Source organism: Dioscorea cayenensis, unplaced genomic scaffold, assembly GCF_009730915.1.
Source record: "Dioscorea cayenensis subsp. rotundata cultivar TDr96_F1 unplaced genomic scaffold, TDr96_F1_v2_PseudoChromosome.rev07_lg8_w22 25.fasta BLBR01000077.1, whole genome shotgun sequence".
In the NCBI taxonomy this organism is placed as follows: Eukaryota; Viridiplantae; Streptophyta; class Magnoliopsida; order Dioscoreales; family Dioscoreaceae; genus Dioscorea; species Dioscorea cayenensis.
Window position 1 is genome coordinate 25,103 of NW_024086468.1, and position 16,449 is coordinate 41,551.

At 43.7% G+C, this 16,449-nt stretch overlaps 1 non-coding gene across 1 annotated transcript; it reads right to left on the bottom strand.

The window, feature by feature from the left end:
- Positions 1 to 15,484: 15,484 nt before the first annotated feature.
- On the bottom strand, positions 15,485 to 15,591 carry LOC120253438. Its single transcript, XR_005534261.1, has one exon. It is a non-coding gene; the product is annotated as a small nucleolar RNA R71 (small nucleolar RNA).
- Between the last annotated feature and the right edge of the window lie 858 nt (positions 15,592 to 16,449).

Genomic DNA, 16,449 nt, shown 5'->3' on the forward strand with positions numbered 1-16,449 from the left:
TTGATTCTTAGCTATGTGGAATATCAATAGTGATAAGTGTGAAATTGATTCAATTCTCAACAATAAAAACAACAAGTGAAAGAGCAAAAGTAAGAAGATGGTAAGGCAATCGATAAAGAATGGGTTACTCGGATAATGCTTCACCTAGGATGATCTCTTCAAGTGTAAGAACTCTCTATTATGCTTCCTAATCAATGCAATGGTGAGTTGTGGAAATCCTTACATACATAGTCCCAAATCTAAGGTCAACTATGCCTAACTCTATACATGTCCCGGAGGAGAAATCGAACAATCTCAACACCGCAAGACTCGCATAGAGTTGCAATGAGCTCTAGGGATTCCAAGTGATAAATCTCTTCCCTAAATATAGACCTACCCCTTTGGTCCGTGTGGAAGGTCCCTAGCCACAATTAAGCCCCTAGATACTAAGATCCTCTCAACGCTTCACCCATCTGCACGCAACTAGGCCCCACATGGAGGTTCATCCCTTAGACCATTCACTCCATTATGGCCGCAAAGAACTCGAGGAACAGAGGTAGAATCTATCACATCGGAGGGGAAAGTGACGCCCCTGCACTCTCAGACTCACCCTCTCAACCCTCTCCAACCTAGCTTTGTCTAACGCTAGTGGTGTGTCACCACCACAAGGTTACCAACAAGAACTCTCATTCCTAGTGTCACTCTAGGGGAAATGTTCATACAATCAAGCATTCAAGGTTGGAACTCACAATAAACATCAATTTATTGAAAGCATAATAAATAAGTTCAATGAAACGAATACATCTAGGGTTCACAATCACCCAAGTACCCACTAGGGGTTTAGCCTCCATGGAGCTAAATACAATCAAAGAAATAGAATGTAAAAAGCAATAAATCCATAAAGAAACCCCCTCGATGGTCGTGTCGATGGTCTTGTAGAGAGTCCTCACTGCTCAGCCCAAGGATTCCCTCGTCCCGTATAGGATACGCCTCAACGGAAGCTCCCCTACCAACCTTCTTCCTAAGGAATGACGATGTCAGAGCCATAGAACCTCTCCAAAACCTTGGCCAATGCCTCTCAAAACCCTAGTCGAAGCCCTCTCTCAAGTTGGGGGAAAGGTGGAGAAAAGAATGCTGAAATCGGGGCTGAAATCGCCTTTAAATAGGGCTGAAATCGGGCGACTCCACGCGCGGTACTTTAACACGCACCGCGCACTTTCCACACGCGTGGATACTTCCACACGCCGGTGTGGATTCTCTGTTTCTGCGATTTTTGGCCGGCTGTGAACAGTAACTACTACAGTGATTTGCCAAAAATACTCCCGAATCCACTTTTCATCGAGGTAACATAAACGGGCACACGTTTATGCCGTGGATCGCTTTGCTTCTTCAATGACGGATAAGATGATGGAGATCTTGTTCTATGTGCATATGTCGGAATGCTTGAGTGTGACTGCCCTTGTACCCCTCCAAATGGTTGTGTAAACTCAAATACGGGAAGGTTGCCACACACTCTAACATCTCGCACCCGACTTATATCTTCGCGTTTGAACTTTAGCAAGATTTCATCCAAAATCGGTGCATTGTGATCCACATTGGCTTCTTTCCTTCATAATTGGTTTCACAACCCTACATGCACGAAAGTAACATAAAAACACACATATTAGTATAAAAACCCGAGGAAAGTAATGCTCAACATAAGGAAATAATGCTTCGCATTCATATCGCACAAGCACTTATCAATCTAGCAAAATGAAGCTAATTCCTTTGATTCCCCTTATCCAAAACGAGTGATCTTGCCTCCTCTGAACTGGTGGAACTCGGCTCCAAGAACTCCCCAAAAATCTTTCTCCAAAAACGTCCCTCTTTGCCCTAGAAATTCAGTCCAATATATTTACCGTCAGGTCCATACAGGCTCCATGTGGGCGCATGGAGCCCATGAAACTCACAGCCATTTTGCCCAGAAAAAGTGTTGGTGCTACAGTACTCACTATAGTGTTTCTACTACAAGAGTGAGAGTTGTGAATTTCCAAAGAACCTCACAGACACTCATGTGGGCGGTTGGACCCCATGAAGCTCACATAAATGAATGCCCCGCAAAGCATGAATAGTGACTCCACTACATATCATGTATAAGCTCGAAAACCCCCAAAAATGCCGCTTTTTGATGTCGAATTTGTCCAATTTGCATTTTTGAGCTTCGCTCGCTCTTTTTAGGATCTACAACACCAAAATAAATAATTTAGATTTAAACGGGTATCAATTCATTAAAATATACACAAATAATACAAGTTTAATACATATAAAATAAGTACATTTAGGTGTTTATCATACCCGTTTAAGTTACCTCGATGAAAGCATGGATTCGGGAGTGTTTCGGGCCCGTACTATAGCGGGCAAGGTAGCAAACGTCGTAGCAAAACACCGTAGCAGTCATCGCTCACAAGCGTCAAGAAGGATGAAAAATAGAGGATTGTGAAAAATTCACTCGACGCCCATGGGCGTGGATTCGATTCAAGCCCTTCAAAAGCCGATTTTAGCCCCGATTTCAGTATTCTTTTCTCCATCTTTTCCCTAACTTGAGAGAGGGCTTCGGCTAGGGTTTTGAGATGTATTAGCTAGGATTTGGAGAGATTCTAAAGCTCCGACATTACGCTCTATTTGGAAGAAGGTTAATGGGAGAGCTTTTGTCGGCACCGATCGAAAGCGAGGTGTATCCTAGGTCGGACAAAGGGACCCTGGACGAGTAGAAGACTCTCCACAAGACCATCGCCATGGCTATCGAGGGGGTTTTCTATAGATTCTTTGCTTTTACATTTGATTTCATTGATTGTAATTAGCTCCATGGAGAGCTAAACTCCCTAGTGGGTACTTGGGTAGTTGTGAACCCCTAGGATGTATTCGCTTCATTGAACCTCTTTATTATGCTTTCAATTAATTGATGTTTTTATTTGAGTTCCAATCTTGAATGCTTGATTGTATGAATACTTCCTTAGAGTGACACTAGGGTTGAGAGTTCTTGTTGGTAACCCTTGTGAGTGAGTGACACACCACAAGAGTTAGACAAAGATTGATTGGAGATGGCTGAGAGGATGAGTCGAGAGGTAGCGGAGTATCACCTTTCTCCTCAAGTGTGATTTATTCTACCTCCATTTCCTCAAGTTCTTTGTTGTCATAGTAGAGTGAATGGGCTAAAGGATGACCTTCCGCTTGGGCTTAGTTGCGGGAACAACGGAGTGAAGTGTTGAAGTGATTTTAGCACCTAGGGCTTAATTGTGGCTAGGGACCTTCCACCTGTACCAAAGGGTTAGGTCTACATCTAGGAAGAGGATTTATCACTTGGAATCCCTGGATCTCATTGCAATTCTATACGAGTGCGAGGTTGAGAGGTTATTCAATTTCTCCTCTGGGACATGTATAGAGTTAGGCATGGTTGACCTTAGATTTGGGACCATGTATTTAAGGATCTCCATGACTCATTATTGCATTAGTTAGAAAGTATAATAGAGGGTTCTTGCACTTGAAATGATTGTCCTAGGATTATCCGAGTACCCCATTTATATCGATTGCCTTACCTTCTCCTTTACTTGTGCTCTCTTTCTTGTTTTTACTTTTTGTTATTTCACATCTTGTCACACATATCACTATTCATCTTTCACTTTGTTAAGAAACAATTAAAGTGTTTTTATTCATTACTCTCTCGGATACGATACCCCACCTCATCCGGGATTTTATTACTTCGACAAACCCATGCACTTGGGGACAAACGGAAGGGGCGTTGTTACAGCCGGCAAGAAGGATGAAAACAGAGAATCCACATGGGCTTGTGGAAATTGCGCACGGGCGTGTAGAAATTCCACATGGGCACCCATATGGGCGTGTGGATTCCCGATTCCAGCCCTATTTAAGGACGATTTCAGCCCCGATTTGAGGATTATTTTCTAAATCTTTTACCCAACTTGAGAGAGGGCGGTGGCTAGGGTTTTGAGAGGTATTGGCTAGGGATTGGGAGAGGTTCTACGGCTCCAACATCGCGCTCTGTTTGGAGGAAAGTTAGTGGAAGAGCTTTCGTCAGCACCGATCCAGCGAGGTGTATCCTAGGTTGGACAAAGGAACCCTTGGACGAGTAGAGGACTCTCAATAAGACCATCACCATGACTATCGAGGGGGTTTTCTATGGATTCTTTTACTTTTTACATTTGATTTCATTGATTGTAATTAGCTCCAAGTAGAGCTAAAAGTCCCTAGTGGGTACTGGGTAGTTGTGAACCCCTATACTGCAAAGGTACTTTTGTTCCGATACAGAGTGGGTTCAAGAAAAGCTCAATAAAAAACAATAACAACTCAACTATATAAATGATAAGACAGTGAATACAACTCAAGAACACAAAATGAAAATAAAGTCAGAAGGAAAGTCCTTTCATAGTATACAAGTCCTAATAAAAAGTGTAGAAGTAATAGGACAAAAGAAAAATAAATCAAGTGTCGGGTGCCACGCCAGGGGCTCCTCTGCACAGGTGTGCTAGATCAAGGGTGTTGGTGGAGGTGGTGATGGTGATGTTGGAGGGGATTGAGGAGTCCCTCGCTCGTAAGACAAATGACTAGGCGATGTCTCGCTCTAAAAATCTATTGTAAAAGTGTCGAAACGTGCTAGGAAATCTGTATACTTTGCGGCCTTCACATCCCAGACTTTCGCAACCTCTCCTAGAACCTCAGCAATCTCTGTCTGTAGCACCCCCACAGCACTCTCGAGCCTCTCAAAGTGATCATGGGCTCGAGATTGTGAAAACATGTATACTGGGGGTGGGTCCTCTACCACCGAAAGTGCCTCGACCTCTATCAGTCTGGGCCGAGGCTCGGGGAGCAGGCTGAGAAGTCTCGGCATCAACATCCTCATCCTCAACTATCTCTGGGGCTGGTAGAACCAAAGCATAAACCCCCGTCTTAACCCTGCGGACCATACCTATTAATCTCATCTTGTCTAACCCGAGGTGTGCTGGTATTATCGTCTTCTCTGCCCCTCTTATTGTGTCTCATAGACCCATCCCCAAGATAAGTCTAGTAATGTATGGGCATAAGAAAATGACACCCAGCCTGGGATACAGTCCTTGATGCTTGAGATACTCCGCTAAAATGTGTCCCCAAATGAACCGCCTCGCTCTGCACTCATGGAGTAAAAATATAGAAGATCCCTGCATGTTTAGGGACTCCCGTGCTATCGCCTCGACCTGACTCATCGACCTACTCAATATGTCATGGAGATATCGTCAACTAGGTCGAGAAAGGCATGAGGCCTTAGACATTCTTGGTTCATATTTCCCCTTACCACATAGTACTTTATACTCCTCCTGGGGGATAAGCCTCCCATCATGTCAGTTGGGAGATCCTCATACTCCTCCGTCTCAGTGTACTCCTCATTATATAAACCAAGCCTAACGGAGAACTGCATGATGATCATACTATGATGCTTCCTAAAAGCTCTGAACTGAATGGCGCCAACGCTATCGAAATGAGCATAAGAACAGTTAAACTCGAATGAGGCGAGCACCTCTAATGTCAGTAGGCGGATAGCAGAGTCACGAATAACCAACAGCTTACGCCAACTACCCACTGATAGTAGCTCCTCGACCTCATCAGCCATGTCATTTGCGAGTTGCATCTCCCTAAGTGAGTTTACATCTAGGATTCGTGTTTTACCAAACTTAAGCTACGCTAGTCACTCAAATCGAGCTCGATGCTCGAGAAGTGTGAATTCCATGCTTTCCAGCTCAGGAGTAGGCTCTCTAGGACGTTTACCAGCTGCCTTCTTCAATCTTGGGGCCATATCTATATGTATTAGAAGGAAATCAATCAGATTCATTCATAACGCAATACTGCAAGAATCCACACAGGCGTACGGAAATTCCACTGGCCCATGTGTATTCAAGGGGCATGAAAACTGCACGGCCCTTGTGGCAAATTCCCCAAATGCACCTCCATCTCACTTCCAAAGCTAGTCAAAAATAAATGTTGATTTTGTGGGTAATGCGATGAGGAATCAAGGGAATCCATATAGCAACATCTACAATCTGGGTTGGAAGAATCATCCCAATTTCTCGTGGAGTAACCAAGTTCCACAAAAGGCCATGGGGCCACCGGGTTTCCAACAACAACAAGCCCCAAACATGGAGAACTGAGTTTCCAGTTTGGAGACCTGAATGACCGATTTCGAGAAGGCCTTGACTAGATTTGTGCAATCATCGAATACAAGGTTTTCAATCAGTTGAGGCTACACTTCACAACCACACCGTCTCTTTGCACAACCTTCAGAATTAAGCGGAGCAAATTGTGAAGTCTCTATTGGAGAGACCAAAAGGAAGCTTGCCAAGCAATACCGAGACCAATCCTAGAGAGCATGTGAAGGCGATTACTTTGAGAAGTGGTCATGAGTTTGAAGGTAGGTTTCCGAGTGAGAAGCCCAATGAACACGCACCCGAGGTCATAGAGGTTGAAGAGGGAACAAACAAAGAGAAGGAGGTGGCAGCCCCACCTTTCAAGCCAAGAATCCCCTATCCCTCTAGGTTGAAGAATGACTAAGCGGATGAACAATACAAGAAGTTCCTGAGTTTGTTCAAGCAACTCCACATCAACATTCCTTTTGTTGAGGCATTATCTCAAATGCCTAAGTATGCAAAATTCTTGAAAGATTTGTTGAATAACAAGAGAAAGATAGAGGAGAGTGCTTCAGTGATCATAGATGCTTCTTGCTCGCCAATTTTGCAAAATAGCATGCCGAACATGAGGAAAGACCCGGGAAGCTTCATCATTCCCTACAACATTGACAATTTAAGTGAAGAAATGGCATTCGTAGACTTAGGGGCCAGTATTAACATCATGCCATACACATTCTTTTAGAAGCTAGGCTTGGGCGAGCCTAGGCCCACTCGGATGACTTTGCAATTCGCTGACTGAAAGGTGAGACATCCGAGGGGTATCATCAAAGATGTGCTTGTCAAGGTGGACAATTACATATTTCCTGTATATTTTGTGGTACTAGACGTCGACGAGGATGCGGATGTACCCTTGGTACTTAGGAGGCCATTCTTGCGGACTTCCAAGGCATTAATTAACATGGATGGCGGGGAGCTAACTTTGAGAGTTGGAGATGATAAGCTCACATACCGCCTTGTTGAAGCCATGCGGCATTCTCTTGATTTTAATGATACTTTGTATTTTCTAGACGCTACTGATGAGATTGTTGATGAATATATGCAGAAAATGTTCAATCCAGATCCCTACGAGGGTTTGTTCGACCAATAGGAGGAAAATGAAGAAATAATGATACTTGGCTCGATGAAAGAAGTACCATCTACTATGGGGATCCTGAAGAAGGTGCTTTGGAAGATGAAGAGGGTGAGGAGACGCCACCGGAAATGCTCCAAGGCTGTTAGAGATGCGCGTAAACCAAACAATTGGATGAACCATTGATAGGCGGTCCCAAGCCCGATAACTCTCCCTCTACCTTTAAGAGACTTTGCTCCTCATGCTTTCAAGCCATGGGTAAGAGGGCAACATTTATCTATGAGCCCCCGTGAGGTAAGGATGAGGTACGTCAAGCTTAGTGACGTAAAACAAGCGCTTCATGGGAGGAAACCCAAGTGTTTACTGTTTTTCTTAGTTTATAGTTTAGTTTTCGCATGAATAACTTATTCAGTGTTGGTGTTTTGATTTTATAGATGCTTCTGCTGTGTATTATATTATGGATTTTGATGTCATTGTGTGTATTCATGAGGATTTGGCGAAGTTTAAGTCGCTTGAGCTTGTTTTTAATGTTTTCCGCTGGTGTATTTTGCATAAAAGAGCAGGCTCTAATTGTGTATATATGTTCAAGAAATTTCTGCAGAACCTGTAAAGTTTTCTATGTCATCCAGAGGTAACACACGGGCGTGTGGAATTTCCGCACGTCCGTAGAGTCGTATTGCAAGCTCATGCAGAGAAGGCACAGGGGCGTGGACTCGCCCCTGTGAGCGACCTTGAGATTTTCGCACGCCCGTGGGTAACTTCTACACGGGTGTGTGTTTTCCTTCAAAGACTTGGCAAATTATCCTGAGAGCGCACAGGGGCGTGGACTCGCCCCTGTGGGCGAACCTATGAAAAACGCACGGCCGTGGGAATTTTTTGCACGCTCGTGGGAATCTCTATAGATGAGCTCTGTCCATCCCGAGATGACACAGGGGCAGAGCTGCTCCTGTGAGTTAGGCCTGTGAATGTCCACGGCAGTGCGGAAATTCTGCGCTGGCATGCGAAACACTTGGCGATTCTTCTCAATTGGACAGAGAAGCCAAAGGGGCGTGCGGTTGCCCCTGTGGGTCTGGCGCACGGGCGTGGATATTTTTTGCACGACCGTGTGGTAGCATTCAGAGACAATGAGTTTTATCCCGAGAGCGCATAGGGTTGTGTGTCTGCCCCTGTGGCTCTCTGCTGTGGAGGTGCACGGGCATGGGTAATTTCAACACGCCTGTGCAGATGTACAGAATGCCAAGAGGCGCGAGTCCTTTTAAAAGGATCATCGATTCTTCTCATTTTCACACTTCCCATTCGTCTGCAAGCACACTCACACTCTCTTCCAACTTCGTATTACCAATTTGGAGGGATTTTTACTTGGTTTTCCAGCCAATTCAAAGTTTTTCATCTCAACTCATCGGTAAACCCTTATCTTTGTTTTTCTTCATGAATTCTTGGTTTTAATCGATGAAACAGGTCAATCATGTTTTGTTTCTGCAATTAGAATAATTATACATGTTTAGAATGAAGTTAGAAAGAATTTAAAAGTGTATCGTGGATTTTTGTGGCATGGTCGTGCGTTTGTTCATGTCCCGTGGTTCCGAATGGGCGTTCGGATTTCTGCAGCATTACTCAATTAATTTGTTTGATCGAGTTTCTTTCAAATTTTGTAGGTTATGGCACCTCGGTCAAAGAAGCAAGCTGATAAATGGCCTCGTGAGCCATCTCCTGAGCCCGAGAGCATGAGTTTTACCATTCTCGAGCATCAGGCGGATTTGAGAGGCGGATTAGTCTCAGATTTGGTCAGACCAAATTTCTCGACATGAGCAGACTTAGGAAGATTCAGTCGGCAGAGGGTATGGCAGATGAGATCAAGGACATGCTTGTGGTTGGCAGTTGGGACCATTTTCTATCGATCAGAGATCCTGCCATCCCCGCACTGACACTCGAGGGCCTAGCCTCGTTCGAGTTCGATCGCTCGTACTCCAGTTTCGACAGCGTCAGTGCCATTCAGTTCAGAGCCCTCGGACATCATCATAGCTTGAGCGTGACTCAGTTTGCTCTCTTGATGGAGTTATATGATGCGGCTAATACAAAGACAGAGGAGTATGAGTAGCTACCCACAGATTATCCTATGAGTTTGACCCCACAGTGTTTGTACACCATATTGTGTGGACAAGGGTAGTATGAGGGGGCGAGGTGACAATACTAGTGTGCTTAGCTGACAGGAGCTTTTATATTTATACTCTTTGGTCTGGCGCACACCGATACATTTGGGGCATATCCTGGCAAAGTATAATTGACATCAGGGGCAAAATGCCAGACTTGGAGTGATTTTCTCGGGCCCCTATATCACGAGACTAGTCATCGGTATGGGTTTACTTGACATGATCAGAGGGGCCGAGAAGGTGACTATACCTGCTCCCTTAGGCATGGAGACACTAAGGTTGATGGGAATGGTACAGAGAGTTCAGTTAGGAGTATATGCTCTGATTATTCCTGCCCAAGAGATAGCTGAGGTTGAGAGAGATGATGCCGGGGCTTCCCAGCCTGCTCCCAAGCCTCAGCCGACACCGATGGAGACCGACGCACCTCCTACGGCAGAGGACCCACCCCTAGTACACATGTTTTCACCATCTCAAGCCCATGATTATTTTGAGAGACTCGAGAGTGCTATGGGATGGTACGGACCGAGATTGGTAAGACATGAGCAGAGATATCAGAGGTTCGGGCGATGCAGGCCACACAATTCACAGAGCTTATAGGGCATTTCACTGTTCTAGAACATATCCTCTAGAGAGATGTTGCCTCACCATTTGTACTGCGACACCGCACCTCTCAGGCACCTTCTACATCACCCTCACTAGATCCACCAGCGTCGTTCGACTATCTAGCAGCAGAGGAGCCAAAGCGCGCCACTGACACTTGATTTATTTTCTTTCATTTTTATTACTTTTTGCATTTGATTTTGGACTTTGTATAACCATAAAGGACTTTCTTTCTGAGTTTATTTTTGTTTTGTTGTCTCGAGTTGTATTTATTTCTCTATCTTTTATTTACTCGAGTTGTTTTTTTGTTTTATTGAGCTTTTATCGAACCCCTCGTGTATGCGTGCATGGATGGTCTTGTCATCATGGCAATTGAGAACTTGTCATAGACACGGCCAAAGTGCTTCGCCATTTGGTCGTGTATGCTTCACAACCCATTGGAACACCACTCCCAATGAATTAGCTCCATGAAATGCAACACTAGCAGCCAGGGGAGAATTGTTTTGATTGTTTCTCCCACATTTATTCTTGATTGATATACATTTTGAGTGAGCTTGCATGTGTACATTCGGGACAATGTATAACTTAAGTGTGGGGAGGAGTTTCATAGTGCACATATTTTTTTTATATTAGTCTTGATTGTTATACATGCTCACGTAGCCAATGGCGGTTCACCTTAGTTGCAATGATTGTATTCTCGAGTATAGGAGAATTTTTAACATTGAATGTTCTCATGCTTTAGTTCTTGCTTGAATTTTTAGGAATTTTTGCCAGAATAACATTTTGTGCACTTCTAACTCTTTAAACCCTTTTGGGAACTCAAGTCTAAGGTTAAAGGGACCAATTTTAGTTTTGTTTCTTATGTTGCTTTTCTAAAAAAAAATGGAAAATGGAAAAGAAAGAAAGAACAAAGTGTTTTTATCGTTTGATTGTGCTTGTTGGGTGGAAAGAGCTACCACCCATGATGTATGAAGCTACTCTCATAAGTGGGATACTAGCTATGCCCTATTGAGAGAAAGAGCTATCTCATGGGACGTGTGAATGCTACCATCACGGTAGAAAGAGCTACCACCTCGAAAGTGTGAAAGCCACCTTAGCGGCCGCTTTGGAAAAGGGCTAACTTAGAGGATGTGTGAAGCTACTACCCATTTTGAAATGTTTGGTACACTTTGTAGATAAATAAGTCCCTTATACCTAGAACTTTGAGGAGTATACCTTGGGTTGACTTACGTGAGTTCACACACTTAAACGATTTCAGGTTTGTTGTCCTTTTTAATTCAAGTTTTTAGCGAGAGCATTGATTCTTTCGTATTTAGTGGTGAAATTTCCTTTACTGTTAGAATGCTTTCTTTGCATGCTTTGGTGAACTCAAGGCCAAGCACATCCAATAGTCCCTTCATCTATCCATACAATGTTTTAACTTTTGCTTGAGAACAAGCAAAAGCTTAAGTGTGGGGGAGTTTGATAAGTGCTTGTGCGATAAGAAGGTGAAGCGTTCTTTCCTTATGATGAGCATTACTTTTGTCAGGTTTTAGCGCTAATATGTGTGTATTTATGTACTTTTATGTAGGTTGGGTTGTGAGGCCGATTATTTGTGAAAGAAGCCATTCTAGATCGTTTTACACATTATTTGGAGGAGATCGTGAGAAGGCTCGAACGCGGAGACATGAGTCGGGTTTAGAATGCTAGAATGTGTGCCAACCTCCTTGTATTCGAGCTTAGGTAATGATTCGGAGGGGCACGAAGGCAGTTACATCCTAGTATTCCTGCTTGTTGATAAGTGTCTAAATGTACGTATTTGAGTGTATGTATTTGTTACCTCTAGCATGTATTTCCATTAGAATTGATGCCCGTTTTGTGCTTAATTGTGTGTTATTTGCTTTGCAGGGCATGGGAACACCATGGATGACACGAGGATATGATTCGGGTGAAAAAGAGAAGAAAACCAGGGTGCGGTACCGTAGGGGTATTCACTATAGCAAAGTACTATAGCTGGGAGTACTGTAGCATCGACAATGTAGCAAGACTACTGTAGTTGTCACTATAGCACCTGGAGAGTTTCAAGTTAGGATTTAGATCATGGCATACGGCCTCAATGCTGCCCGGTATAGAGCCCGGGATGATCACTGTAGCTATAATAGAAGATATTTACTTGATGGAGTTTGCCTACCCCAAAAAGTTTCAATGTTGAGCTCCATAGCGAGTGGTATAACACTCAGGATGGAGGCCATAGGGAGTGGTATAGCACTCGGGATGGAGGCCATCAAGGGGGTATGATGAGTGGTATATAGAGGGATTTTTGTAGAAAGATTGGGGACTTTTTGGCTGGACTTCTTGGAGACTCTAGGGCAGACTTTTGAAGGGTTTTTGGCATCCATCACTTGGAGGAAGGAGAGAAACGAAGACACCATACTTTGGGAGAGTTTGGCTTGAAGCTTGGGAAGATCAAGAGCTTGAACTTAAAGGGGAAGCCTCATCATCAAAGAAGGAGAAGCATTCGGCATCTCTAGGGCTAGAAGAAGCATCATTCGGCTGGTATTCTCTCTCCTCTTCATCATTTGGACTAGGGAGTGTCATTTATGCATTTACTTCTTGCTTTTGTTGTGTTTGAGATACTTATTTGTATGATGGCACACTAGACCCCCAAAGGCCGTCGGATGTAGGGTGAACCTTGGGGGTTCATCTTGTATTTTTGGATGCTACATTTATATTTGATATGCATTGGTGTAATTTATGATTTGGCTCATTGTGTTTCATGCCCTAGAACTATTATGTGGAGAAATCCTTAGTTCTTGTTGGAGTTGTACATGTAGAGCGTGAACTACTCGCGTGTACTAGATCGATTAATGAGCTAATAGGGGTATTTTGTTGACTAACATGCCGAGAAATTGGGTGTAGGTAGCCCCTCCGAACCATGAGGATAAACTTAGGTTAAGTGTGTCCTTGTTACGTGATCTCCATTCACTTAATACAATCGTAGGAATATAACTAAGGAGAGATCCTTGTCATCATTTGTACAGGATTAGGGTTTAGCCGCCGAGAAATTGGGGTTGAACTATTGTCGAGGTCCGTCGGTCTAAATCACCCGTGCCATGTATTTTCATGCATCCTTATATCTTGATGACCCCTCTTGGGAATCCTCATCCCTAGGCCTATTCTTATCATCATTGTTCTTGTGATTTTCTTGCATGACTTGGAGTTGTTACACTTGTGTTTTATTTACAATCTTGCTTGTATTAGATTAGTATACCATGCTTGAATTGTAAGGTTAGAAAGTGAGTGATGGAGGAGTAATAGGAGCTCCTTAACCCCGTGGAATATGATCCTTGGGCTTTTACTCAAGGTATTACTTGGCGACCCTGTACACTTGCGGGTAATCAATCACTTGTGCATATTTAGCAAGATCTCCACCAACGTGACCATTTTATTGAAGAACCAAGACGATCTATGGCATAAATGTGTGCACGTTTACATTACCTCAATGAAAGCATGGATTCGGGAGTATTTTGGGGGCACTGTAGAAGGGTACTGCAGCAAGCACTTCAGCAATCACTGTAGCACATACTGTTCACAGCCGGCCGAAGAAAGAGCAACACAAAGGAGCCACACGGACGTGTGGAAATTCCGCATGCCCGTGCGTTAATTCCACAGGCCCGTGTGGAATATCCACAGGGGCGTGTGGAATCCCGATTCCAACCCTATCTAAGGCTTATTTCAGCCCGGATTTCAACATTCTTTTCTCCATCTTTTCCCCAACATGAGAGAGGGCTGCAGCTAGAGTTTTGAGAGGTATTGGCTAGGGATTTGGAGAAGTTCTATGGTTCCGACATCGTCATCTCTTTGGAAGAATGTTCGTAGGGGAGCCTCCGTCAGATTGATTCGGTGAGGCGTATCTTATACCGGACAAGGGGATCTTGCGACGAGTAGAGGACTCTCCACAAGACCATCGCCATGACTATCGAGGGGGTTTTCCTATGGATTGTTTTCTTTTACATTTGATTTCATTATCATTTGTATTATGCTCCGTGGAGAACAAAACCCCTAGTGGGTACATGGGTATTTGTGAACCCTAGGATGCTTTAGTTTCATTGAATCTTTTTATTATGCTTTCAATTAATTGATGTTATTGTGAGTACCAATCTTGAATGTTTTATTGTTTGAATACTCTATTAGAGTAACACTAGGGTTGAGAGTTCACGTGGTAATCCTTGTGAGTGAGTGACACACCACGAGAGTTAGACAAAGCTTGATTGGAGAGGGTTGAGAGGGTGAGTCGAGAGGTACAAGAGTGTCCCCTTTCCCCTCAGGTGTGATAGATTCTGGAATAAGGGTTAGGTCTATAATTATGAAGAGATTTATCACTTGGAATCCCTAGAGCTTAATGCAATCCTTCTTATGAGTGCGAGGTTGAGAAGTTGTTCAACCTCTCCCCCGGGACATGTAGAGGATTAAGCTTGGTTAACCCTAGATTCGGGGCCATGCATCAAAAAATGTCCCTGACTCACCATTGCATTAGTTAGGAAGCATAATAGAGAGTTCTTGCACTTGAAATGATTTTCCTAGGCGGATCAATACCCGGGTACCCCATCTTTATTGATTGCCTTACCTTTTCCTTTATGTTTGCTCTCTTTCAGGTTGTTTAACTTTTGAGAATTGAATCTTGTCACACATATCACTATTCATCTTTCATATAGTTAAGAAGCAAATTAAGTATTTTTATTCCCTTTTCCCTATGGATACGATACCCCACTCACCTAGGATTTATTACTTCGACAACTCCGTGCACTTGCGGGGAGCCCTGTCAAGTTTTTGCCGCCGTTGCCGGGGAATAGGCGTTTAGAGATACTTTGCACTTTTGTTTCCTTAGCTATTCCTTTATCCATTCTATTTCACATTTTCTTTTCTATCATCATTCTGATTTGTTTTTTTTTCCTTTGTGCAGCTTCAAGTTGATAACACGAGGGAATCCCTCAATATTGATTGAAGGAGATCCCGAGCTTGAAAGAACACTTAGAAGAAAAAGGAAAGGACCTGTGGAAGAACAATCTAATCTAGATGATTTGGAAGTTAAAGGATCAGATAATATGGCAGAAGAATAAGAGTAACAGAGGGCACTCTCCCATTATGCTAGACCCTCAGTTTTGGGCACACAATCGAGTATTGTGTGACCCCCAATTACAGCTCAGAATGTCGAGCTAAAGGCGGCATTCATCCACATGTTGCAGCAATCCACACAGTTCAATGGTTTGGCCGATGAGGATCCAAACAGTCACATAGAGAACTTTCTCGAGGTGTGTGATATGCTCAAGATAAATGGGGTGACAGATGATGCCATCAAGTTGAGAGCTTTCCCATTTTCCCTAAAAGGGAGAGAAAAGCAGTGGCTATACTCATTACCTAGAGCCTCGATTACTACATAGGATGAGATGGTAGAAGCTTTTCTAGCCCGTTATTTCCCTCCTGGAAAATCTGCAAAGCTTAGGAATGAGATCTCATCCTTTGTACAGTCGGAATTAGAGTCTCTATTCGAGACATGGGAAAGGTTCAAGGAGCTCCTGAGAAAGTGCCCACAACACGGATTCCCAGAGTGGATGATTGTTCAGACTTTTTACAACAGGTTGAATCCGAGAACAAGAAAACTCTTGGATGCCGCAGCAGGAGGTACTTTAGGTGGCAAGACCCCGATGTGGCCCGTCAACTTATTAAAGAAATGGGTTTAAATAGCTACCAATGGAATGCTAGGGAGAAAAAAATTGTGGCCGGTCTTCATGAGATAGATGCAATAACTTCATTGGCGGTGCAAGTGGAAAATTTGAGTAAGAAGATAGATCTTCTAACTTCAAACAGAGTGGCGGCTGTGAGTACTTGCACCGGGTTTGGTGGAGGACATGCTCCCTCCGATTGCCCGATCTCTATTGGTGATGCATCTTCGGTTGAGAACGTCGATTTTGTAGGTAATGGCATGAGGACTCAAGGAAACCCATATAGAAATACCCATAATCCGTGTTGGAAGAATCATCCTAATTTCTCGTGGAGCAACCAAGGTCCACAAAAGGCCATGGGGCCACCGGGTTTCCAACAACAAGCCCCGAACGTGGAAAATAGAGTTTCAGGTTTGGAAACCCGAATGAATGATTTGGAGAAGGCCTTGACTAGATTTGTGCAATCTTAAAATGCAAGGTTTGAATTAGTTGAGTCTACACTTCGCAATCACGCCGCCTTTTTTCATAACTTTGAAAATCAAGTGGGGCAAATTGCGAAGTCTCTCTCGGAAAGGCCACATGGAAGCTTGCCGAGCAATACCGAGACGAACCCTAGAAAGCATGTGAAGGCGATCAGTTTGAGAAGTGGCCATGAGGTTGAAGGTAGGCTTCCGGGTAAGAAGCCAAAAGAACACGCACCCGAGGTTATAGAGGTTGAAGAGGGAACAAGCAAAGAG